The 27,223-nt window shown below is 41.6% G+C and overlaps 1 long non-coding RNA gene across 1 annotated transcript in view; it reads right to left on the bottom strand.

Annotated features, from left to right (window-relative positions):
- Positions 1 to 23,183, bottom strand: part of LOC142104290 (uncharacterized) — a 101,957-nt gene extending 78,774 nt beyond the window's left edge. The window contains exons 1-2 of the long non-coding RNA XR_012679552.1: positions 23,016 to 23,183; positions 96 to 216 (exon numbers count right to left, since the gene is read on the bottom strand). This is a non-coding gene — a long non-coding RNA (uncharacterized LOC142104290). The remainder of the gene's footprint in view (positions 1 to 95; positions 217 to 23,015) is intronic.
- Positions 23,184 to 27,223: the final 4,040 nt, after the last annotated feature.

Below are 27,223 nucleotides of genomic sequence, written 5' to 3'. Positions count from 1 at the left end.
ATGCACAGCTCATCTCAGCACGGATGTGTGAACATGCTCCCTAATGGTCTATTTTTGGCAAATGTAACCCTCTGGTATGTGTATATAGCACTAACTTGTCCTGCAGCCATCTTTGATAGGCTGGGCAAGTGAGTCCTCTCTCTATGATTGGCCCCAGAGTGATGCTTGGACGATCTACTGCAACTGAAATTGAGCCCTTCTGATTGTTAATGTAATCTGCAATAAAAATATATATGTGAGTTGTCAGTATTTAAAAGACAAATACAGTCATTTGTAAGCATTATTAGATTTACCAACATGATAAATACCACACATTTATATATCTGTATTAAGAAAGTTAGTTACTTTAAATGAATGCCCTTTATTTTGCTGCCTTCTGTGTGAACCAGCAAATAATTGAATTTATCTTGTATTCAGTAAAATATTTAATTCTAAAGAAGCTGAATTGCATGCACATACTTGTCCTGTTTTATGTTCCATTTAATAACTAACCATCCTGATTAGGCATTATCATCCTCCTCTTCAATTTTTCACTGTATGATAGAAAATTGACCATCACGCAAAAACTGATACCCTAAATCTTGTATCCTATCAATATCAGCAAATTGGGCCAATATTGGCTCATGTGTGCCCCCAAAACACAAACACAATGCCCTCAAATGATTCCATTGTTATAATATATATAACTATTAGTGCCATTTCACTGTATGATAGAAAATTGACCATCACGCAAAAACTGATACCCTAAACCTTGTATCCTATCAATATCAGCAAATTGGGCCAATATTGGCTCATGTGTGCCCCCCAAAACACAAACACAATGCCCTCAAATGATTCCATTGTTATAATATATATAACTATTAGTGCCATTCAACACTGCTATTGCCCTGCGTGTACCGTACCCTTCTGAGTGCGCTAACAGATTCCAGTGTGGTTCAGAAGTGGTTTGGGCTCTAGCACTGAATGTGTGGGTATATTTTAAAGTGATCCTTTTGCTCGAGCAGAGTGGCACTCTACCTCCGTGTGTAACCATCTTAAGATCTTTTTATTCTAGTATCATTATAATATATAATAATATATAATAACATATCTAATAAAACATGTTGCACAAAGTAGATTTATAAACAGCAAATGCTGAAAAGAGAAAGAGGCCAAAGCAAAGGCAATAATTTACCATTTGTCTCCATATAATGTGTGATTAATTATGTGCTCCCAAAGAGGCCACAATGTTGTGAATCTCTATGGTAATCCCTTTGTAAACAAACACAACAAAACATACTCGTTTATCTTGTAGATCTTGGTCTGGCACTAATAAAGCTGAGGACCTTTTCTGTTGGATCAGATAATAGGAGGATGACAGTTCCTAAGAGGACAACTACGCCTTAAATACACATAGCTCTATGTACTTAAAGCCTACTTATAACAATCATGTAGTCCTGACTATAGGGATATTTGTACATACAGTATTTATATGTAATTGTCACAAGAGGCCGTTTCACATTGTATCATCTATTACTGAATTAATGGTTTTTCAACGGAAGTTGCAGGTTTTATATGGGGCAAAGGTCTGGCAGATATTTAGTTTAAAAGTATCCCCAGTCAAGAGATGGCGAGTACTCCCTGGAAACAATTTCATAGTCAGCCTTAAAGTCATACTTGCCAACTCTCCCTGAATGTCAGGGAGACTCCCTGAAATAGGGGTGATCTCCCTCACTCCCTGAAGAGTCTGACATTCTCCCTGATGCTGAGCCAGTACAAGACGTGTTTGGCTTCGCCATCTGGGGCATGATGACACAGTTCAGAAATTGTGTCCTATGACCATGTATTGATGTCTATGGAGGTGGCCATTTTCATGGAGACCAAGATTTAATCAAAGATTGACAGGTAAGACAACATGACTTCAGTAATGGAGACAGAAATGTAAGCGACACCTCAGTCTCTAGAAATTCATTAGCTGCTTTTTTTTAACGCATAGTTGCCTACTCTTCCAGAATGTCCGGGAGACTCCCGCATTTCTGGGATCCTGAGAGAGCAGGGAAACCTCCCGGTTCTCGCTCTCACAATAAATAAGTGGCGGGGCTTAATGATGCAAATATCACGTCATCTTAGTGGGTCCAAAATGATGCGATTCGTCAAGCCCTGCCCCCGCACGCCAACCTCCCACGGGATCTCCCTGAAGCCATCGAGGAAAAGTTGGCAAGTATGCTTAAAGTTAATATGTTAATCTCCAGCTGCGCTTCTTAGGGTCCTATCGAAGTATGAGCGCATAATATGAAAGATACTTTTCAATCCTCATCGCATAGATGAGGATTAAACGATCTTTCATATTTATCAAAAAATACCACTTACTTTTCACGGGCTCTTTACTGCCTCTTCTGTCCAAAGAAAATTGTGATGATTGACTCTTCCTGCAAATCCTAGTGTGCATGCGCCGACCAAAAGTATTGGGCATGCGCACAGAGAGCACTGAACAAGGAGCAATTAGCATGCGGCAGGCAGGGATCACATGATCCCTCCACACATGCGATGAAACTTTTCATTTATGATAATGTACGCCAGAGATAATTTTTTCTCTTCGGCTATTGTTAAATAGCGTTAACTGATCGGTCCCCATACACTGTTATGGGTACTGCTCAGTAAAACGAACACAGACGCAAAGCAGCAGATATCCATTTTTCAGTTAATCTTTCGGGGATTTAACAGAGAATTGTTGTTTGATAAATAGGCCCCTGGGAGTTAGGACACTGCCACAGTGGTGATATCAAAAGTGAAATAATTGTAGAGCACTAGAGATTAGAGTTGCACTTACAATACCAGGAAGTAATTCAGCAAGTAGTATATCAATATTGTCCAAGCAATGCTGATCAGGTTATCCACAATCTATACACTGCTATACATTTCGGGTAAGACCCTTTCAACAGGCAATGTGGTTTCTGAGATGGAATGTTTTCTTCTTTTTTATCAATCTTTTTAATGATTTTAAAGATTGAAGTTAATCTCTACCACTGCCAATATTTTCCTATATTCTTTTATTTAGGGGCAGTTCACCAGTCCCTGCCAACCCAGTTGGATCACATGGCCTGGCTCACCCTTCCCAGTTCGGTTGGTTACATGGACCCAGCTCAACACTCCCACCCTGGCCAGCCACATGGTCCTGCTTACTCAATAGTAAGTACTGTTCTAGTACAAAGCTCCTCAAAATCCCTTTAATTGTCGGGAACAGAGATTCTACTTTCCCACCAGCAAAACAAAGTTTAGAGTAGCACAGTCTATGCAGTGTGCACAGTCCCCCATTGCCTTGGGCAGTGTTAGGCTTTGGGCAAACATAATGCCCAGTGTCTCATCAAACCATAGAATTTTCTGCCACTTGGTATGTGAGTCTCCCCCAAAATTAGACAAGATTTCATATGTGATCTTTAGCAATGTTTTTCTTTTTGCAATCCTTCCATAAAGAGAATATTTGTGAAATGCCCAAGCATATATGGTTCTATGCACAATTTCTCCCATTTCTTCCATGGAAGTCTTTTATTCTGTTAGGGTGCAGTTGGCCCCTGGGTGATAATCACAAACATTTTTTATGATCAGTTTTGGAGAATGACTTCTTCATTTATTTATGCTGGAAGTGACAGTGCTGTGGGACAGGAAAAGTCTGACATTTTGAATCCTTCCTCTGATTGTTGATTTTCAATGACATTTTCTCTGACTCACTTTGAATGTTCTTTGATCTTTTTGATGAAGCTCTTATTTGGAAATGCACTTGGACCTATCACAGACAGAGGGATTTATCTTGAAATCAATTGACACACTTTTATTGCAGAGAAACTCTGTTAATTATGTGACCTCTAAAAAGTTAATTAGATGCAAATGGGGTGAATACATATGCAATCTGTTATTGTCTGTTATTTTGAGTTGTAATTAAGAAAAAGCTTTGTTTATTTTATATGACATTACAGTGTATTTTGTGTTGCTTAGTGGTAACAATCCCTAAATACATGTAAGAAACTTAATAAAGTAAATACTTTTTAAATCTCTAGTAAAGATCTTGGTAAAAAAACAAAAGATGGATGTCTAAAAGAGAAAGTAATATAGGTAGCAAAAGGTAAAAAGGCATATAGTTTTGTTTTTTTAATATCTTCCTTGTTATTTACATAATTGCCTATGTTTCAATGTGTCCTCCACGACTGGAAGAAGAATAATGAAACAGAGCCAATAGTCTATTGAAGCTATTATGTCTGCCACTCAGAATATATACAGTAAGTCACTACTCCCTTGAAGCAGGAGATCCATGTCCAGATTGTTCTACCATCATAGTTCTTCAGCCACCAACCCACCTCCAAAAAAACGTGGCTCCATGCACCAGTCTATTTCAAAGGACATTTTTTAAAAAAAAATAATTAGGGTAATTAATATGTTTCATTTAGACTCATGTTTAGGTTTTTGCTACAATTTAGGCTTTTTTAAGCTTTTGTCCATTTTTTAAAGGGTTAAAAGTTATGGAAAGGATTAGTATTAGGTCTAGTTTATCCAACCACAAACAAACTCTACACATTACTGGAACTAGCCAGGGAAGTAATAGTCTAATGGACATTGGGCCTTAAAAAACAATTCTGCTGCCTGGGTAACTGGGCATGCCCAGAGGGAGATGTACAGTCAGTGCTCTACTTTAATCTTGTGTACTGTTCACTGTAGGAATTACATCTATAACCAATGACCAGGTTTGATATATTTAGAGCAACCAAAATACTGTAGTTCGTAAACTTCTGCATCCAAGTATATCATTAATGGTAAAATAAGCACTTTCTCATCTCCTTTTGCAGCTTCAGCAGTGAACTGCAGCTGTAATAACACATTTTGTTGGGCATGCTTATGTTTTGAAGTATGCAAATCAGGCAGCGAGAGATTCATTTCATTCATAGTGCTGAGAAATCCTTCACCTGTTAACAATTAAGACTGTGAATTCCAGCTCTGAGTGTTTAATGCAGCAACAGTTCCCTAGGAAACCACACTCTCCAGGCCAGGCCAGGGATCAGAAAGGCATTATCTAACAGCTGATGAAGATGTGATATGTTTCTTTAAAGGAATAGTACCCACTCACAATTAATAGCAGTGATATGTTCAACATATTAACTATAAAGTAATTTACATGGTGTAAGCCTTTTCCTGCAGAGCCCTATGGAATGATTAACTTATGACTCTACCCAAACGATGCCCAGCTGATGTCAATACAGACTGGTTTTTGTAATGAACACCACTAGGGAGAATGGATCCCTTGTGCTAACCTAGATTGGTGCTGGCAGAATAGAGATGCAGAGTCTAACGGGTTCACCGAGAACTGTCGCAAGGCGGGATGGGCTTTGCTGCCGAGAACTCACAGGTCACGGTCCTCTGGACTGCCTCCACGCATAGCACAGTAGAGGAGGAGTACAGGATTGGAATACTAGCTTAGGTCAGGTAGCGGGACTGGTACAAAAGGTAGACAGAATTGGTGCCGAATCAGAATCCAATGGGGAGGTCAAACAAAGCCGGGAACTGGTACACAGATAGGCAGATGCAGTATTGTAATAAATACTAAAATTTACTAAATGTATTAAAATGTACTAAACGTTGCCAGCCCGGTGGTAGTCACTGATAACACCAACAGTGACTGCCACAACCCCAAACAAATGAAAGTGACTTGGGCGACTGATAATAAAAGATGACTGACCTTAAGAATGACAGAAGTCCCCGACAGTGTCCTAACAAATCCAGATCACCAGTAAGAACGGCATCTTGTTTTGACGTCATCAATTGCGACCTGTATATCACTATTTTTAAAGCGGCAATGGCGCTTGTCATCCGACCTAACTCTTACACTTTGGCGTAACTGTAAGAGATGGGGATTTGTTAGGACACTGTCGGGGACTTCTTCTGTCATTCTTAAGGTCAGTCATCTTTTATTATCAGTCGCCCAAGTCACTTTCGTTTGTTTGGGGTTGTCGTCCTGTATGGCGTTGACACCACCTACGTCCTTTCGTACCCCCCAACCTGCCAGCCAGACCCTGTGAATCAGCACGAACAAACTCTGATCAAAAGCTGACATAAAAAGGTTTATCATTTTTTTCTGTGTGTTCAACACCAGCTTGTTATATAGGTGCCAATAGAAACAAAGCACTATCCTGGCAGATAATGTTTAGAGGGTTATAGGTCTTGAGGGAGAATAAAGGCCCTATAAAGAGGGAGAGTTATTTCACGTTGGACCTGGTCACCACTCAGTAATTGGCTTGTCATGAATTGTGCTAAGCTTCTTAATTTAGGATGAATTACACAATATTTATCATTGTGATTGTTATCACACATACTGTGTGATAGATTAAAATGAAGTGACCTTTTCACTGGAAAATCTATTTCTCAGAATATAGTTAAGCACTAAAAGCAATGGCCCATTTTAACCACAGTCAAGTGGACAGCATGAAAGGCTAAAATTTTTCATGGAAAACATTACAAGAAAACAATAAGTGCATCCCACACTGCAGAAGCACTTACACTAATGGAATTTCAAAAGAGACAGTAACAAGTCATATGTGATCTTTTAATGGGTTAGACATTTAATACTAGACAATAAAAAAACAGGCCGTAAAAGCTCAAGGCAATATATCAACTAAATGCATGTTTTAAACATCTAGTATAGCATTCATGTAATCTTGCATTAATGTACTAATTCATTTCCATTTGTATTATTTACTCGAAAAAAAGTGACCTGGGTATTGCCCAGTGTAACATTGTTATTCCCATGATTTGCTTGTCTTTCCTATTGATTGCATTGTGCAGATGTGCAGTTATAAGTAGGGATGTGCACCGGCGACTTTTGAGGTCTCGTGTTTTGTGTTTTGGATCCGGATTTTCGTTATTTTTGAGGTTCGGATTTGTCTCGCAAAACACTTGACGAAAGGTCTCGGTTTGGATTTAAGGTATTGGATTCGGATTTTTTTTGAAAAAAACATAAAAAGTTTAAAAATCAAGTTTTTGGGCTTATTTTCACTCCTAGGCTATTATTAACCTCAATAACATTCAATAACAAGCATTTCCACTAATTTACAGTGTATTCTGAACACCTCACAATATAGTTATTAGTCCAAAACGTTGCAACAAGGTATCTTTCTGGACTGCGTAGAGGAGTGGGTCACCACAATATATATTAAAAACCCTGAACTTTTATGATTCGCACCAATAATTGTACCTGGACTGCGTAGAGGAGTGGGTCACCACAATATATTAAAAACCCTGAACTTTTATGAATCGCACCAATAAATGTACCTGGACTGCGTAGAGGAGTGGGTCACCACAATATATATAATAAGAAAACCATCAACTGGTTTGATTCGCACCAATAAATGTACCTGGACTGCGTAGAGGAGTGGGTCACCACAATATATTAAAAACCCTGAACTTTTATGAATCGCACCAATAAATGTACCTGGACTGCGTAGAGGAGTGGGTCACCACAATATATATAATAAGAAAACCATCAACTTGTTTGATTCGCACCAATAAATGTACCTGGACTGCGTAGAGGAGTGGGTCACCACAATATCTTAAAAACCCTGAACTTTTATGAATCGCACCAATAAATGTACCTGGACTGCGTAGAGGAGTGGGTCACCACAATATATATAATAAGAAAACCATCAACTTGTTTGATTCGCACCAATAAATGTACCTGGACTGCGTAGAGGAGTGGGTCACCACAATATATTAAAAACCCTGAACTTTTATGAATCGCACCAATAAATGTACCTGGACTGCGTAGAGGAGTGGGTCACCACAATATCTTAAAAACCCTGAACTTTTATGAATCGCACCAATAAATGTACCTGGACTGCGTAGAGGAGTGGGTCACCACAATATATATAATAAGAAAACCATCAACTTGTTTGATTCGCACCAATAAATGTACCTGGACTGCGTAGAGGAGTGGGTCACCACAATATATTAAAAACCCTGAACTTTTATGAATCGCACCAATAAATGTACCTGGACTGCGTAGAGGAGTGGGTCACCACAATATATATAATAAGAAAACCATCAACTTGTTTGATTCGCACCAATAAATGTACCTGGACTGCGTAGAGGAGTGGGCACTGGGCACCACAATAAAATATATAAAAAACCTTCAACAGGTCTGCATTACACTACACATACGGCTGCTCCTCCATCCTCTCCATCATATACATGTTGGAGTTTTAGCGTGTGACAACCTCTTGTTTTTGATAATGTCAGTGCATTTTGAATATTTTTCAATTTGCCCCACACCACTGAATGTACTTTATCTATGATACGCATCTATCTATCTTGACTGCGTAGTGTGGTGGCCCCGGTACACAATTTGGTACCGGGGCCACAATAAAATAAATACACCCTCCACGTGTCAGAATTCCACCAAACAAGTATCTGGACTGCGTAGTGGGGTGGCCCCGGTACCCAACTTGATACCGGGGCCACAATAAAATAAATACACCCTCCACGTGTCAGAATTCCACCAAACAAGTATCTGGACTGCGTAGTGGGGTGGCCCCGGTACCCAACTTGATACCGGGGCCACAATAAAATAAATACACCCTCCACGTGTCAGAATTCCACCAAACAAGTATCTGGACTGCGTAGTGGGGTGGCCCCGGTACCCAACTTGATACCGGGGCCACAATAAAATAAATACACCCTCCACGTGTCAGAATTCCACCAAACAAGTATCTGGACTGCGTAGTGGGGTGGCCCCGGTACCCAACTTGATACCGGGGCCACAATAAAATAAATACACCCTCCACGTGTCAGAATTCCACCAAACAAGTATCTGGACTGCGTAGTGGGGTGGCCCCGGTACCCAACTTGATACCGGGGCCACAATAAAATAAATACACCCTCCACGTGTCAGAATTCCACCAAACAAGTATCTGGACTGCGTAGTGGGGTGGCCCCGGTACCCAACTTGATACCGGGGCCACAATAAAATAAATACACCCTCCACGTGTCAGAATTCCACCAAACAAGTATCTGGACTGCGTAGTGGGGTGGCCCCGGTACCCAACTTGATACCGGGGCCACAATAAAATAAATACACCCTCCACGTGTCAGAATTCCACCAAACAAGTATCTGGACTGCGTAGTGGGGTGGCCCCGGTACCCAACTTGATACCGGGGCCACAATAAAATAAATACACCCTCCACGTGTCAGAATTCCACCAAACAAGTATCTGGACTGCGTAGTGGGGTGGCCCCGGTACCCAACTTGATACCGGGGCCACAATAAAATAAATACACCCTCCACGTGTCAGAATTCCACCAAACAAGTATCTGGACTGCGTAGTGGGGTGGCCCCGGTACCCAACTTGATACCGGGGCCACAATAAAATAAATACACCCTCCACGTGTCAGAATTCCACCAAACAAGTATCTGGACTGCGTAGTGGGGTGGCCCCGGTACCCAACTTGATACCGGGGCCACAATAAAATAAATACACCCTCCACGTGTCAGAATTCCACCAAACAAGTATCTGGACTGCGTAGTGGGGTGGCCCCGGTACCCAACTTGATACCGGGGCCACAATAAAATAAATACACCCTCCACGTGTCAGAATTCCACCAAACAAGTATCTGGACTGCGTAGTGGGGTGGCCCCGGTACCCAACTTGATACCGGGGCCACAATAAAATAAATACACCCTCCACGTGTCAGAATTCCACCAAACAAGTATCTGGACTGCGTAGTGGGGTGGCCCCGGTACCCAACTTGATACCGGGGCCACAATAAAATAAATACACCCTCCACGTGTCAGAATTCCACCAAACAAGTATCTGGACTGCGTAGTGGGGTGGCCCCGGTACCCAACTTGATACCGGGGCCACAATACCTCCTCCAAACATGCTACAGACAATTCGTCATTGAGATCCCATTAAGTATGTTAAAGACAGACAGGGTCCAAGTGTTATTAGTTGACTTTGTAAAGAAAAAAACTGTCCCTGTTGCACATAGTCGTGCAATGAAGACTTACTTTTTCATTTAAAGGCACGATCTTTCAAGTGTAGTGTTTGTAAGTCTAAGTCATATTATACTTTTGGTAAAATTGTTTTTTTTGGTTCCTCTTTATGTTAATTAATTAGTAATAGAATTAAAGTAGGAAATAGAATTAAATAGAATTAAAGTAGGAAATAGAGTGGTATAGAGTTGTAGTGTGGTATAGATAGAGTGGTCCACACAATATAATAATAAAACCCTCAACTGGTCTGAATTCCACCAAACAAGTATCTTGACTGCGTAGTGTGGTGGCCCCGGTACACAATTTGGTACCGAGGCCACAATATAATTAAAAAACCCTCCACGTGTCGGAATTCCACCAAACAAGTATCTGGACTGCATAGTGGGGTGGCCCCGGTACCCAATTTGATACCGGGGCCACATTACCTCCTCCAATTTCCAAGTGTAGTGTTTATAACATCTTAACACTACACTAATTCTAGCACGTCAAAACCTCTTGTTTTAAATAATGACAGGGCATTTAACTTTTGATTTAATTTATTGAATTTGTTGGCATTTTCTTTTACTTTTTGAACATGGCAAACGACTGTTGAATGGTCACATAATGCCAAAAAAAAAGGTGCAAGATGGAATTGTCCTTGGGCCCTCCCACCCACCCTTATGTTGTTGAAATAGGACATGCACACTTTAACAAACCAATCATTTCAGCGACAGGGCCTACCAAACAACTGTGGCTGAAATGATTGGTTTGTTTGGGCCCCCACACCAATAAAACAATTCATCTCTCCCTGTACAAACTAAACAGGCTCTACTGAGGAAAGATGTCGTCCTTATCCTCAACCTCTGATTCCTCTCCCCCTACAGTGTGTACTTCCTCCTCCTCACACATTATCAATTCGTCCCCGCTGGACTCCACAACCACAGTCCCTCTGTACTGTCTGGAGGGCAGTGCTGTACTTCATTGAGGAATTGATTATTCATTTTTATAAACATCATTTTTTCAACGTTGTGAGGAAGCAACCTCCTTCGCCGCTCACTGACCAGGTTCCCCGCTGCACTAAAAACTCTTTCCGAGTACACACTGGAGGGGGGACAACTCAGTTAAAAAATAGAGCCAGTTTGTACAGGGGCTTCCAAACTGCCTTTTGGAGTTCTACCACGTCACTACCTCTAGTTAATTTAGATTGCAAGGCTTGTAAATATAAATACTTTGAAGATAAAAAAAAGCAGGCTGCACAGACTGTGGAGCTAGAAAGTGAAATTAAATGGACCACGTTACTTTGGTGGCTATCTATGCCCCCCCCCCCCCGCCCTACACTTGTAGTTGAATATAAATAAAGCAGCCTGCATAGACTGTAGAACTAGCAATTCAAATATACAAAGAAATGGACAAAGGCAGTTTGGTATCTGTCTGCATCAGATCCCCTCTCCACTAGGAGTAAAACAGAAAACTTTTCAGCCGTTATATAATCTAGAATATAAATAGAAATTGAGAAATGCAATTTGGTATCTGTCTGCATCATAATCATCAACATCCTCCTCAGCGCCAGCTACATCAATATCCTCCTCCCAGTGCACAACATTCACACCTTCATTAGCCAAATCTGTAACTGGACTGTGGGTGATCCTTCCAGCATATGCAGAGGGCGTGCTGCAAATGCTGGATGGAGTCACCTCTTCCCGTACAGTGATGGGAAGGTCAGGGTTCACAACCAACAACACCCTTGGACTCGCCTTGGGGATTTGTGATGTCATCTGTTTAGAAGGCAGAGTTCTTTGCTGTTTTGTTGTTGTTGCTGACAGCATAACTCTCTTAAATTTTTTGTAGGGGGGGGGAGGAGGGCTTTGATCCTTGGGTGAAGTTGGACCACTAGTCATGAACACGGGACAGGGCCTAAGCCGTTCCTTGCCACTACTTGTCGTAATTGGCATATTGCCAACTTTACGTTTCTCCTCAGATGATTTTAAGTTTCTTTTTTTGCTGTTTTTTGAGAACTTGGGCTTTTTGGATTTTACATGCCCTGTACTAGGAGATTGGGCATCGTGCTTGCCAGACGACGTTGATGGCATTTCATCGTCTATGTCATGACTAGTGGCAGCAGCTTCAGCATTAGGAGGAAGTGGGTCTTGATCTTTCCCTACTTTATCCTCCAAATTTTTGCTCTCCATTATATGTAGCACAAGATACTGCAGAATGTGTGAACTTGGTAATATTGCAGTACCAATGGACTTATAATGCTGGATTGGTTTTGCAAATTTGGTTATAATTATTATATATTTTTTTTTTTTTTTAATTTTTTATTTTTTTTTACTTTTTTTTTATTTTTTACAAACTTGGGAATAATGGGGAAATAACTATGCCCTTAGAAGCACAGAGCACAGGACACAGCACCACTGGACTGAACAGGACACGGCACAGGACCCAGCAGCACTACGGAACTCAGCAGGACAGAGCACAGGACACAGCACCACTGGACTGATACTGCAGAATGTGTAAACTTTGTAATATTGCAGTACCACTGGACTTTTACTGCTGAATGTGTGAACTTGGTAATATTGCAGTACCAATGGGCTTATACTGCAGGATTGGTTGTGAAAATTTTGTGGTAATTAAAAAATATTAAAGTAGTTTTTGGTATTTTATAAAAAAAAAAAATTTTTATTTTTTTAAACACAGGGGAATATTGGGGAAATAACTATGCCCTTAGAAGCACAGAGCACAGGACACAGCACCACTGGACTGAACAGGACACAGCACAGGACCCAGCAGCACCACTGACCTCAGAAGGACAGAGCACAGCACACAGCACCACTGGACTGATACTGCAGAACACAGCACAGCACAGCACAGCACAGCACAGCACAGCACAGCACTAAACAGCACAGAACTAAACAGCACAGAACTAAACAGCACAGAGGACCACCTAACACACCCTCCCTCTACCCTGATCAATGCCCGAGTGAAGATGGCGGCGACTAGCGGGGAATTTATAGGATCCGAGTATCGCGAGATCCGACAACGGGATTATGAGTCAGAGCCTCAGTTTCACTTTTGAATTTGGCGCCAATACCCGGATCTGTCTCGGATCCGACTCGGATCCGCAACGTTCGGGTGGGCTCGGATTTCAGAAATCCGAGCGCGCTCATCCCTAGTTATAAGTAGAAGCAGGGGCAGTCTGGGCTGGGGGGCAGGATTGCATCTGCCCCCTGAGCCGGTCCCATAGTGGGCTACCTTGGGCTGGGCCACCTGCATTTTTTTTCCTTTAAAATGTTCCTAATAGACTGGCGAGTCGAGTCTTGCCGCCCGGGCTAAAATATACCAGTCTTCACCTGTGTGGGCAGCACATCGGCTTAGTGGCTAGCACTTCTGCCTTACAGCACTGGGGTCATGAGTTCAATTTCCAACCATGGCCTTATCTGTGTGTAGTTTGTATGTTCTCCCTGTGTTTGCGTAGGTTTCCTCCGGGTGCTCTGGTTTCCTCCCACTCCAAAAACACACTGGTAGGTTAATTGGCTGCTATTAAATTGCCCTTAGTCTCTCTCGGTCTGTGTGTGTGTGTGTGTATGTTAGGGAATTTAGATTGTAAGCTCCAATGGAGCAGGAACTGATGTGAATGAGTTCTCTGTACAGCGCTGCAAAATTAGTGGCGCTATATAAACAAATAGATGATGATGATGATGATGCCTGTCCCTCTAAATGTCTGCAAAGTGTTTCTGTTTACTTATATGTAGATAATAGTGTCTTTAAGCATGTATTACTGTGTGTTTGTGTCTCACTGACATTCTAAATTAATTTTCCTAGAATTGTGTGGTTTACATAATTGATTAATCCATTTTTTATTTGTTGATCCAGAATTCAAGTCTGGTGAGTGTCTGCCTCTTGTCTCATATGTAATACCATTGAGATTTCTGAGCTTTTGATAGTGCACCCAGCTACTTGATCACATGAGTGCAGATACATATTCTTTTTTTCCAAAGAGAAAGTGACAAAATTAAAATTGAAGCAAAACTTTATTTTCACTAGCTGCTCCCATTCCAGTGGTGGGTTTGAGTTTGCAGAGAGAGAACCCCTCCCTCTTCCTTATCTTTATTAGTCCTAACAAAAGCAAAGTATCTGAAGGGTGAGCTAACATATAACAGACTGGTAGTAAAAATTCTTTAATTTCCAAGGAAACCATAATAATCAAACATCATTCCGTTTCTTTAAAGTATTTACTTAAATTAACTATAATGTTTGGCCTGTGATTTTTGACATTTAAGAGTGATTTAAAATGTGGTTACCCAATATAATTTAAAAAGTATATATAAGAGATATGAATATGTATTTTCCTATCTGTCTGACACTTGACTGCTAAAGGTGTGATAAATGTAGAACTGTCCAAACGTTGCTGTGAATTCTCTACACTGACTTAGGTGATGGGAATAATTTACATACATTTTTCCATCCACAATTAATGCCATTTTCACCAAGTGAAATGTTTTGCTTGCAAGAAGCAGGTGACAGATGTTTCAAAACATTCTAATAGAGTAATTAACTGGTATAAATTCAGGGCCTGATTATCCAATAGACTAGCTAGGCTGCAGCCTAGGGCACAAGGCTTTTTAGGGGTGACATATTGTGGGGGGTGCAAAATTGTGACAGGGAGAGGTGTAAACTGAAATTCTTTTAAAATATTAGAGAATAGTTGTTCTCCAAAGTAAAAATAAACATGTAATAAGGTTTAAATGTTGATGTATTCCCATGGTACAAAGACAATGAGTCATCCTTCAGTGGGCACTTGATAAGCAAGTACAAAAGTCATGGATGACAACATGGGCAGACATGACAGCCCCCTCCCCTTTCACTTCTTCACTCTCATTAGCATCATTCAGGCCTACACCCTGCTATATATTTGTGATTTTAATGAAAACAAAATGAGTGACAAGGATTGCCATGACCCTTTCAAAAAGCCAAGTGGTGCTGAGTTTCGAAAAAACGGTAACAAAAACATTGGGGTGAGGAGCTTATGGAAGATGGATTTTAAATTAAGGACAAGTTTGTTTTTAACTACTGTGTATTAGCCTGGCATGGAAGATGGGGGGCGCTACGAGGTGGCCTAGGGCTACTTGAACCCTTACTCAGGCCCTGGCGATGCAGAAGTTAAGCAGGCTTCAAAGATCTGAAGGTTCCCCAAAGCAGAAGAGAGCTACTCAGTCATCAGCTAAAACTATTGCTAGAAGGAGACATCCATTATAAAGAGTTGATGTTTTCAAAGTAAAAAAATTTACATATAGAAAAGGGGCAGAGGGTTGGGGGTACACATAAAACAGTTACGTGCTGGTGCTGACAGATTCAAGAGCATTTAAATGTAGTAGAGTCCAGAGTTTACTGACCAGGCCTCCTAGGAGTGGGGACAGGTAGTTAAGTAGAATCAATAGGATCTCTTAAGTTCCAGCCATTCTAAGCGTCTTCAGAGGCTTGGCTACACTGGCCTCACACAATTTCTATACTCACACAACCTATTGGACTCTCTTAAGTCCAGCTTTCTGCCAACTTTTTTTCTATATGATTTCTATGCAAACTAGCTTCTCTGGATTTCAGCATCACCTCTATGCAGATTATACCATGTTTATTTATCTTCTCCTGATCTCTCTCCATCTGTGTTGACCTGCATTACTAAACTCCATCTTTCAAATCGTCCCACCAGTCAATAGAAGCTACATAACATACATCTGCAGTTCTGTTGACAACACAACAATAAACCCTTCTCCTCCTTCTCACTGCCTAGGGGTCATCCGTGACCCAGAACTGTCCTTTGTTCCCCACATCCAATGTGAAGGATTTTTTAACCACTTGTATGCCTGGGCCATGAGAAATGCTCGTATATGGATTACATACATCTATTGTGCATAGTAGAGGGTGCTGTGGAAAATTTGATAAGCTATGTAACTTAACAAGCAAGCTTGTGTCTTTCAAATATGTCTTCTCATGAACAATACAGGGTTGTGTTGTAAAATAGAGTCCAGGAACTGTGAGAAGGCTTAATGTACGCCCCCCCCCCCCCCCCAGAAATGATAGGTCTGCCAGGTGGATACTTTTGATCCTTGTGTATTTTTGGGCACTGTGTACATCTTAGGTATAATAGGAACATCCTGTTGTAATTGTCTTTGCATTTCTTGTCTATAGTCTACACCAGGGTTGTCCAACCCGCGGCCCAGCACGCCTGTAAATGTGGCCCAGAAGGAGTTTTGGTTGTGGCAAGGGGGCAGCACTGTTAATGGAAAAAGAAAATCCTGCAAAAAAAAGAAAAGAAAATATTTACCTTGCGGTCACACGGTCCCGTCAGCTGGTACTCCGGCTCCCTCCCTTGTCTCCTCCTCTGTGCGGTGCTCGCAGTGAATTTCGGGGGGCGTGATGTCATCACGCCCAACATCCATTGCGGAGCGCAGCACAGAGGAGACACCCGCGAGAGAAGAACAATCAGCAGCACAGAATTGGAGAAAAGAAGAAGAGGACAGGGGATTTTTTTTATTATTTCAAGGGACGCTGACCAGTGAATAAAAGTCACCTGGTCCTGGAGCATCATGGACCTTATCTCCCTGCTACATACTTCTACTTGTAATACTAATGGGGCATTATATATTATTCTCTTTGGCCCATTATAAGTTGTTATCCCTTAACTAACATAGTGGTGTAATTAGCAAAACAGGTCACAATTTGGGGTCACAGTGATGTATATGTCAGGTACCGCAGGCCTGGTCAGGGCACCCTGATATACAATGCCTGGCTGAAATGCACTTTATTGATATTCCATTGAAACAATACAAAAAGTGATTATAGTATAATAACTAGAGAGGATTTTTTGAACAGGGCGATTGAAAGGTAAGTATATGGGGATTTGAAAAAAAAGTGATATATATATATATATATATATACACACACATACACACATATATATATATCATTTTTTTCTCATATATATATGTTAACTATGGTTTTTTGGATGATCAGCTATCGTTATTGTATCTTATGTGCGGCCCAAACCAACTCGTCATCTTCCAATGTGGCCCAGGGAAGCTAAAAGGTTGAACACCCCTGAGTTAGAGGATAATGGGTCAAAGGTTGATTTGTCACGTTGGATAAGAAAGCTATTCCAAGGAGTCTCTACTGGAACGTTGGTGTCGTGTTTGTAAAAGTCTTGTAAATGGAGTTTACGGGAACATTTGTGTAGTTCCACAAGCCAGTCAAATTCCCGGGGGTAAATGTATTAAGAATTGGTTTCTGCAAGTCACCGGATATCGGCGACTTCGCAGGGGAAATTTAAAGCGGCACTGGCTTTCAAGGCAAGTTTTGAAAGCCATTTGTATGGACAAATGACAGTCCTTTAATTAAAACATTGATTTTGTGCTGGGTCAAATTTCTGGTGGAGAGATTGAATATCACATTCTCTTTCTGTGTGGTGCTTTTTGCACATAGCTTGCTGGGAACAGTGGCGTCACATTTAAAAATGCTACTTTGTCTTTGTGTTTAATTTGCACCATTTTTGCAGCATGTATTCAACATGTACATTAACCCCCCTTAATGTGTCAAAGATCACAGGAAACCAAAATCTGTTTATTATTTTATTGCACAATGCAATGGGACCATGGAGGAGATGGAGAAGCTGACACTAACTATTGTGCAAGGTTTAGTCACAGAGACCTTCAATGCAGTGGTACCATGCAGGTGCATGGAAATGTTATCACTAACTTATGGTGCAAGGTTTAGTCACAGGAACTTTAATGCAGTGGTACCATGCAGGTGCATGGAAAAACTAAATGTGCAAGGATAAGTCACTTATTCTTATTTTTTCTTTTTTTTTTGTTCACTTTTTTCTTCTTTTTCTGATGCTCTTTAGGGTCGGGTGAGGTGACACTGGCAGCTAGAGAAGGTCACCATCATCATGTGTCTTCTTTACAACTTCAGACATTTGTGTTTGTAAGGCTGGGTACACACTACACTGTTTTCAGCCAATTACTGGGCCAATCAGACGATAAATGACTGATTGGCCCGATTATCACAGTAGTGTGTACCCTGGAACGATGAACGATCATCGTTCCAAAGCACAGATGATCGTTTGAGATGATTGGTCATACTGTTTAAAAAATGTCTTTCACTTATAAACAATGTCTGTCCAATTCTGCAGTGTGTATGCACTCTGCGGAAATGGTACGATAATCTAGCTGTCACAGATTTAGGGTATTTGCTTACTGATTTTTGCACTACTCACCAAAGAGGTGCGGAGTCTAACGTGTTCCTGGTCTTCACCAGGGATCCCCGCAAGGAAGTGTGGTCTTAGCTGCGGGAACACGCAGGTCGCGGTCCTCCAAGGGAGTAATCAGTGAAGCAATAGATGAAAGTGGTGTCGTACAGGCCGGGTCCAAACCGTGAATTCAGGAGATGTCCAAGGGAAAGTTCAAAGCCGTAGTCAGGGTAGCCGGGTCGGGGTCAGAAGCACAGGAGGAAGAATCAAATATCAAGCCGAGGTCAAGTTCACAGGGAGCACAGAACAGGAGTAGTAAGTAACAAGCCGGGTAATACACAGGAAGCGCTGGAAGCGGTACACAGGAACGCTGGAGCTAGGGTGAGACCTAATACTCTGGCACTCTCCATGTGCCAGAGTGAGGCTTTTATACAGCTGCAGTCCCAATCATTGGCGGTGGTGACGCTAAACACCACCGCCGGAGTTACTAGGAAGCGTTCCGTTGCCTAGCAACAGAACGCGCGACCGCTGACCCGGAAGTACGCCCTGGCAACCGAGCGCTCTGTCACAGAAGCAGACGTCCGTCTCTGTGCGGCAGACATAGCACGGAGACGGCGTCTGACACTAGCTATTTACCGGACGTTTGACAGCTGGTGTCCGGGGTCCGGAGGCTGTCCATGCTTTGTGAGGTGCAGGTAGGGTTAATGCTGCCCTGTGCGCTGGTCCCGTGATGTGTGGGTAGCACTACTTTTCAGAGGGGGGGGGGTCTAAGCTTGACTTTACTGCAGCACAATGGTTCAGCCCGTCAGCAGAGAGGGAGGAGGGAGTGAGAAGAGACATGTGCAGGGAAACCTCTCACTGAAATATTGCCTGTGAGTCTTGATGGAGAGTTGCTAACAAGAAAGGTGCACTAAAGTTAAAACTAGAGATGGGCGGGCTCTGTTCCCTGAGAACCGAATCCACCCGAACTTGAGGTATTCGAGTATGGAGCCGAGCAGGCTCGGTACTCTCTCGGAATCAAAATCGAGGCAAAACGTCATTGTGACGTCGTCGAATCATGGAGCTCGGTTCTCGCGATATTTGAAATGCTTAAATATCCGCCTCCACAGCAATCCAGTGCCATTTGAAAAAGGGAGAGAGAAGGGATAGGTCTCAGCATTAGAGCAGGGAGAGAACAGTTATTAGAGCACTTATTAGAGCACTTATTACAGCACTTATTACAGCAGGAAGAGAGGAGGATAGAGAAGGCATTTTTGCAAACATTACCAACTCTTTGGGATGTCATATTCCCTCCTCAAGAAACTATTTGCTGCCTGCAGAAATATTATTATACCAGCAGTATATATTTTGGAATTTGCACTACAAGTGCTTGGGGTGTGACATATTGCCCTTTTTCCAAAAATCTATTTTCTGGTGCTGAAATTATTAGATACCAGCACTATATTATTCTGAATTTGAACTACAAGTGTTTGGGTGTCAGATATTCCCCAGTTCTAAACAAACCATTTTCTGGTGTTAAAATTACCATATATCAGCAGTATATATTTCTGAATTTGCACTACAAGTGCTTCGGGTCTCATTAAAATGGATTCACAGCAGTCCACATATCAGCAGGATCAGCAAGCAGGTGCTGGCACCAGTCCTGATGGTAGTCTTCACTGTACGTCATCTAGTAAAGCCTATGTAAAAGTACATAGTCTTTTTAAGTCAGGGAAAAAAACACATAAAAAAAACCTTTAACCGTGTTGAAGAGAAAAAGAGGTGTAATTGATGAAAAGTTAACTGCCGAGAAAAAAAATTTGCCAGCATGCCATTCTACACACGTAGTGGCAAAGAAAGAATGAGGCCTTCGCCTTTCTCTATTAGTGCGAGATCTAAAAATGTTACTGAGCCTTCTTCTTGTACGGTCACTCGTGACCAAGCAATACCAAGTAATTCGAAGTCCAAAAGTGGTGCACAACTACTGTTACATGTGAAAGCCAAGCTGCAAGAAAACAATAAGGATTAGAGCAAAATGTATGCTCAGAATCAGAAATGACACCAATCCCTGAGGAGAGTCCATCCACAAGTGGTATGTGTAACCGTGACCATTCTGATAGTGTACCCATAAAGAAGGGCCCTTTCAGCATTTCTGCTGATGTGTCCATGAACAGCCCGAGTGTAGCCGGTGATACACCAATTGAGGATGCCACTTTTGAATTAGAAGAGCATGAGGTGGAGATTTGTGTAGGCAATGAGGGCGCTAATGAGGATGTTGATGAGGATGAGGTTGTTTGTGTAAGTCCTGCACCAGTGACAGCAGTTCTGGCACGTGACAAGAAAAAGGCCATTGTCATGCCTGGGCATAAAACAAAAAAAGACACTTCTTATGTGTGGAATTATTTCTACCCAAATTCTGACAACAGTTGTATAGCCATTTGTAGTGTAAGTCAAGCCACAGTCAGTCGAGGGAGGGACTTTAACCATCTTGGAACCTCATCCATGTTTCGACATTTGACGAGAGTTCATGGCAAGGGTTTTGGGAAAAGCTGAAAGTTATGGCAAAAAAAAATAACAAGCACTCCATCATCAGCTAGGACCCTTCTGTCACCTACATCCCGACGGCTGCAATCTACACCCACAACACTGTTCTCATCAATATCCTCAGTAGTGATCGGAGTTAGCCCGGCATCCCACTTAGTAAGGCTGGATGATTCCTGCATTATAATTGATTCCTCTGAAGAATGTTTAAGCGTTAGTCCCACTGCTGCTGCTGTTGCTGCTGCTGGGGGTGAATCTTCTTCCCATAAGAAGGCCAAGAAAAAGAGCACTACTACATTACAACAATTAACTGTGAAACAATCTTTTGCTAGAGGAAGCAAATATGACAGCAGTCACCCAGTCACCAAGCGGATCACAGACGCCACGACTACTATGCTAGTGTTCAATATCCACAATAAATGCACCTGGTTTTTCACAGTTAATTGATGTTTTGTGTCCGCGTTACAAAATTCCATTGCAACACCATTTTTCCCGTAAAGCTATTCCGCAACTATACCAAAAAGTTTGTAAAAATGCAGTAATTGCGCTCAAAAATGTCATTCTGCCCACTGTACACTTAACCACAGATATGTGGACAAGTGGAAGTGGGCAAACCAAAGACTATATAACTGTGACAGCCCACATTGGTCATTAGCTTTCACCAGCAGGAACAGCAGCAGCATGTACACCACTACATTACATTTGTCACAGGCAGGCTACTATTTGTATCACCGGCTTCACTAACAGGCATACAGCTGATAATTTGAAAACTAAGGGATGTCATTGATACATGGCTTATACCACTTGGACTCTCCTCAGGATATGTCATTTCTGATAACCCCAACAATATTGTGCGAACATTACAGCTGGGTGAATTCCATCACATTCCCAATAAACTTGGTGGTGCAAAGCTTCCTAAGAAATAACCGTGAGGTGCAGGAGATGCTTTTGGTGGCCCGCAAAATTTCCGGCCATTTCAGGCATTCTGCCACAGCATGTAGGAGGTTGCAGCAGCTCCAAGAACAATTTAACTTGCCCTGCCACCAACTAAAGCAAGAGGTGTTAACAAGGTGGAATTCCACCCTGTACATGCTTCAGAGGATGGAGGAACAGCGCAAAGCCATTCAAGTGTATTGCACAAGCCATGACATTGGGAAAGGAGGGGGGGATATATTTCACTCTTGCACAGTGGGGAATCCTTTCTGTGCTGTGCAAGGTACTGAAACCATTTGAAGTTGTGACATGTGAAGTGAGTTCAGACTGCTAGCTTGAGCCAAGTCATTCCCTTAATTCGACTATTGGAAAAGCAGCTTGACAAACTGAAGGAGGAGATGAAAGAAAGCAATTCTGCAAAGTATGTTGGCCTTGTAGATCAAGTACTTAATTCACTATGCACTGATCCAAAAGTAATCAAAATCTTGCACTCGGATCACTACGTTTTGGCGACTGTGCTTGATCCAAGGTTTAAGACCTACATTGATTATTTGCTTCAAAATGACCGAGATGTGAAATTTTGCAAGGAGCTGTTGCTCAGCAAGTTGTATAATTTGCAGGCAAGTGTTAGAATTAAGGACGGCCTAGCAGGGATTAAACTGTACTTTTCATAATTTGCACTAATAGGGTTTGGGTGTACACTACAGCCAAACTGAAAAGCTGCTTTGGGCATTTCAATTGATCGCCCAGTCTTTGCAGGGTGTTTTTTTTTATATATTTAACTATTAGTGTAGGGCGTAATATACAGACAGACACTAAACTGCCTTTTTTGCTATGAATTTCAATAGCTCCTTTTAGACCGTTGGCTGCCACCCTGGATTGGTGTGTGTCTGATAAAAGCACACATCCTGGGGGGGGCAGGGGGGGAAGCGCTCGTTGACATTTATTAGCTGTAGATTTACCTCACTTATCAAAGGAACAGGTGGAGCACTAAAGTAAGTTATTTTTGACCTAAAAAATATTTTTTTTTAACAAATTGCAAAACAAAACCAAAACACGCAAGGGCAGTTTTGCCAAAACCAAAACACGAAGGTAATATCTGGAGGTAATGGTGTACAGTGTGTACACATAAATGGGCAGGCTGATCGTAATTTTTTTTTTTTCACGTCACTTATTTTTGCTGTAGTGTGTACCTAGCTTAACCTGCAACAACCTAAATTTACAGCTTATTAGGATAAAGATTCACTTTTTCATTGTAGACATAACTTGTTGAGGAAATCTTGTACATCACTGGCATACACTCTAAAAAATACTGTAGCTGTATAAATTTACCTCTCCTTGAGCCTTTAGTAGTCATGTGCTTCCTCTGCTTTCTGTAGAGTCTCCTCTTTCGGGAGCTCACTGCCTGGTTTTTGGGCATGTGGCTCCTCTTTTGATTTCTGTGATGGGCCATGGTAATAGCCTATTTGCCTTCAGCCAGGACAAGATGACTTGTGGCCTCCCAGCCCCCTCTTTTATGAAACTACTGGGTCCTTTATGACATCATATGGGTGGGGTTTGGGTGTGGGTCTGGCCAATTAGGTGTGGCATTGTCAACTTGCCATGTGGGTGTGACCTATTCAAAGGTCAAATGGGTGTGGTCTCTTTTTATACTTAAATGAGCCTGTTTATTGTGTTATATAAAATTTACTAGACATTAACATCCAAGCAATAATAAAATAGATGTTTGGAATAAATGTTTCTGGAGAACAAACAAATAATCAAGCTTTATATTTGGTTTGTAAACACATTCACAAATGTTTGGAAATAGCAGGAAAAACAGCTCAGACAGACCTACACGGAGTGGGAGGGTTATTGGGTACAGCCAGGGTTTCCAGCCATCAGTAAATTTATGAACAGCAAAATAACTGAATTTGCCACCAGTCAGTAGCAAAAAACGAAATGTCGGCAACAGGACCTGATTATCAGAAATGCTGACTAGGCTGCAGCCTAGGGCACAAGGCGTTTTGGGGGTGCAAAATTATCACAGGGAGATGTGTGAGCTGAAATTCATTTTAAAATATTAGAAAATAGTTGTTCTTCAAAGTGAAAATTAAAACATGAAGGAAACTTGATAAGGTTTAAATCTTTAACTATTTCCATGGTATGAAGAGAATGATTCATTCATCCTTGGGTGGGCACTTGAGGATAAGCAAGTAGGAGAGACAAGGATGGTAACAGACATATGATAGCCCCTCCCCTTTCACATCTTCACTCTCTTTAGCGTTCGTCCATGCCTCCGTTCTGCTATGCAGTTGAGATTATAATGAAAACAAAATGAGTGACAAGGATTGCCATGAACCATTTAAATATCCAAGTGGTGCTGAGTTTTAAAAGCACAAGAACATAAACATTCAAACATTGGTGGGGCGGCTGGATTTTAAAGTAAGTACAAGTTTGTTTTTACCTATCATGCAGTAGCCTGGCGTGGAAGGCTAGAGGACTCTAGAAGCAGGTTAGCATAGGGCTACCTGAACCCTTAACCAGGCCCTGTATAAACATTCTTAGCTTCTTTACTGAGCCAAGCAACAGAATAGCTTTATTTTAATACAAATTGCATTTTAGTGTGAGACATATAGTAGAACTTGCAAATAATGCAGAAAAGCCTTGTGCAAATACACTGTATGTCCCATGTCAGTATACAATGTACTCTGTATGATATCCACCACCAGCATATTGTATTCCTATGGCATTATACACATACCCCCAGGGGTGTTGAGAGAGTAGGGGGTGCAGGTACAAAGTTCCAGGGCCCAGGCCTGCCTGTAGTGGGAGGCCAATCTCGAAGGAGCCCCAAGTAGTTGCTCTATCACACCCTGAAAGTTCTCCTGGCAGCCCTGCATACTCCGTGGTAACAGTCTACATTCGTAATTATAAAGTTAGAACAAACTATGGCATTCCTACTCCCACCCAAACCATGTCAATTTTGGATGAAGCTATGACATTTTCTAACAAGCCATACAATTTTTGGCTGCTGACCTTATGCCACTATATACAGTATTGCTCCTTTGAGCCAATAATTGGATTTTGCCTGGGGTTGCTACTTACTCAGTGGTGGAGCAGTCCCAGACTTGCTCTGCGATTTTCATATTCCCTGAAGCTTCATGTTTAGCATGCAGGTGTCACTATTAGAGATCATGCCTATTCTCTAGCATAGCACTACTTCTCTGCTGCTGAAGGGTTTTTATTAGAGATGTTCACTGACCCCCGTGTTCTGGTTTTGGTTTTGGATCTGGATTAACTTCATGTTTTGGTTTTGGATCCCGATTTTTTTCTAAGATCCTTTTTTTTTTTTTTGCTAAAATCACATATTTTTGCCTTTTCCCCCCTACATTATTATTAGAGATGCTCACTAACCCCCGTATTTTGGTTTAGGTTTTGGTTTTGGATCTGGATTACCGTCGTGTTTTGGTTTTGCCAAACCGCCCTTGCGTGTTTTGGTTTTGTTTGGTTTTGTTTTGCAATTTTGTTTAAAAATCAATGTTTTTGGGCATAAAATACCCGAATTTAGTGCTCCACCTGTTTCTTGGATAAGTAATGTAATTGTAAAGCTAATAAATTATCATAACAACAGTTTAATTCCTCGTAAGCCGTCATTAATTATACACACAAACCAGATTGTCTTCCTCTCCATCTATGCATATTGGCAATGCAGCCATCGTCTTTGGGTGTATATTACACCCTACACTTATAGTTAAATATGTAAAGAAATGGACAAAGGCAGTTTGGTTTCTGTCTCTCTAGGCCCCCCTCCACTTGTATAAAATACCAAAAAATTCAGCCGTTATAGACTGTACAATATTAATTGAAATGGACAAAGCCAGTTTGGGGTCAGTCTGTGTATGACACCCTACCCTTAATGAGAAATTGCCAAAACAGCAGCCTTTCAAGACGGTACGCGATATAGAAATGCCCCAAGTCCCTTTCCTCTTTGGGGGTAGATTGCACCCTACACTTAAATAGAAAGTTTTAAAAAGATGTTATCATCATCATCATCTTCAGCTTCATCCTCATCAGTGTGTACGTCATCATCACAGACTATCAATTCATCGTCACTTGAATCCGCCACTAGAGAACAGTCAGTGCTTGGATGTCTTTGATGGTGAATGCCTTCCTCGTGGAAGATATAGTTCATTTTTATAAACATCATGTTCTCCACATTTTTTGGAAGTAACCTTCTACGGCGATCACTGACTGAGTTCCCGGCTGTACTGAATACTTGCTCAGAGTACACACTGGAGGGTGGGCAGCTTAGGTATTGCAAAGCAAGTTTGTACATGGGTTTCCAAATGGTCTGCTTTTCTTCCCAGTAAGGAAAGGGACTGTCTGACTGTCTAACATTTCCATATAAATTACCTCTTGAAAATAATCCTCCATCATCCTTTGCATGTTAATACTCGTATTGGATGGAGTTATGGGCAAGGTCACACATTTTTTTGAAAAATCCTTCAAACCAGCCCAGATGTTCAACTGTTCTGGTCTGCCCCCTGCGTCTTCCCTGCTTCTTTTTGGAAAATTTAATGCTTGAGAAACTGAAAGAGGACACGTTGTCAAGCCAAGGCCCAATTCAGCGGACAACTTGCTGAGCAATAGCTCCTTGCAAAATTTCACATCTCGGTCATTTTGAAGCAAAGACTCAATGTAGGTCTTAAACCTTGGATCAAGCACACTGGCCAAAACGTAGTGATACGAGTTCAAGATTTTAATAACTCAAGGATCATTGTGAAGCGAATGAAGTACCTGATCTACAAGGCCAACATACTTTGTGGAATTGCTTCATTTCATCTCCTCCTTCAGTTTCTCAAGCTGCTTTTCCAATAGTCTAATTAAAGGAATGACTTGGCTCAAACTAGCAGAGTCTGCACTCACTTCACACATCACAACTTGTTTCAGTACCTTGCACAGCACTGAAAGGATTCCCCACTGTGCAAGAGTGAAATACATCCTCCCTCCTTGCCCAATGTCATGGCTTGTGCAATATGCTTGAATGGCTTTGCACTGTTCCTCCATCCTCTGAAGCATGTACAGGGTGGAATTCCACCTAGTTACCACCTCTTGCTTAAGTTGGTGGCAGGGCAAGTTAAACTGCTCTTGGAGCTGCTGTAATCTCCTACATGCTGTGGCAGAATGCCTGAAATGCCCTGAAATTTTACGGGCCACCGAAAGCATCTCCTGCACCTCACGGTTATTTCTTAGGAAGCTCTGCACCACCAAGTTGATGGTGTGAGCAAAACAGGGAATGTGATGGAATTCACCCAGCTGTAATACTCGCACTATATTGTTGGCATTATCAGAAATGACATATCCTGGGGAGAGTCCAAGTGGTATAAGCCATGTATCAATCACATCTCTTAGTTTGCGTAACAAATTGTCAGCTGTATGCCTGTTAGTGAAGCCGGTGATACAAAGAGTGGCCTGCCTGTGACAAATGTAATGTAGTGGTGTGCATGCTGCTGCTGTTCCTGCTGGTGAAGGCGAATGACCAACCCAGTGGGCTGTCA

Source organism: Mixophyes fleayi, chromosome 10 (genome assembly GCF_038048845.1).
Source record: "Mixophyes fleayi isolate aMixFle1 chromosome 10, aMixFle1.hap1, whole genome shotgun sequence".
Lineage (NCBI taxonomy): Eukaryota > Metazoa > Chordata > Amphibia > Anura > Limnodynastidae > Mixophyes > Mixophyes fleayi.
Note: the sequence above shows the minus strand (reverse complement) of the source record. Positions and strands in the feature narration are given on the sequence as shown.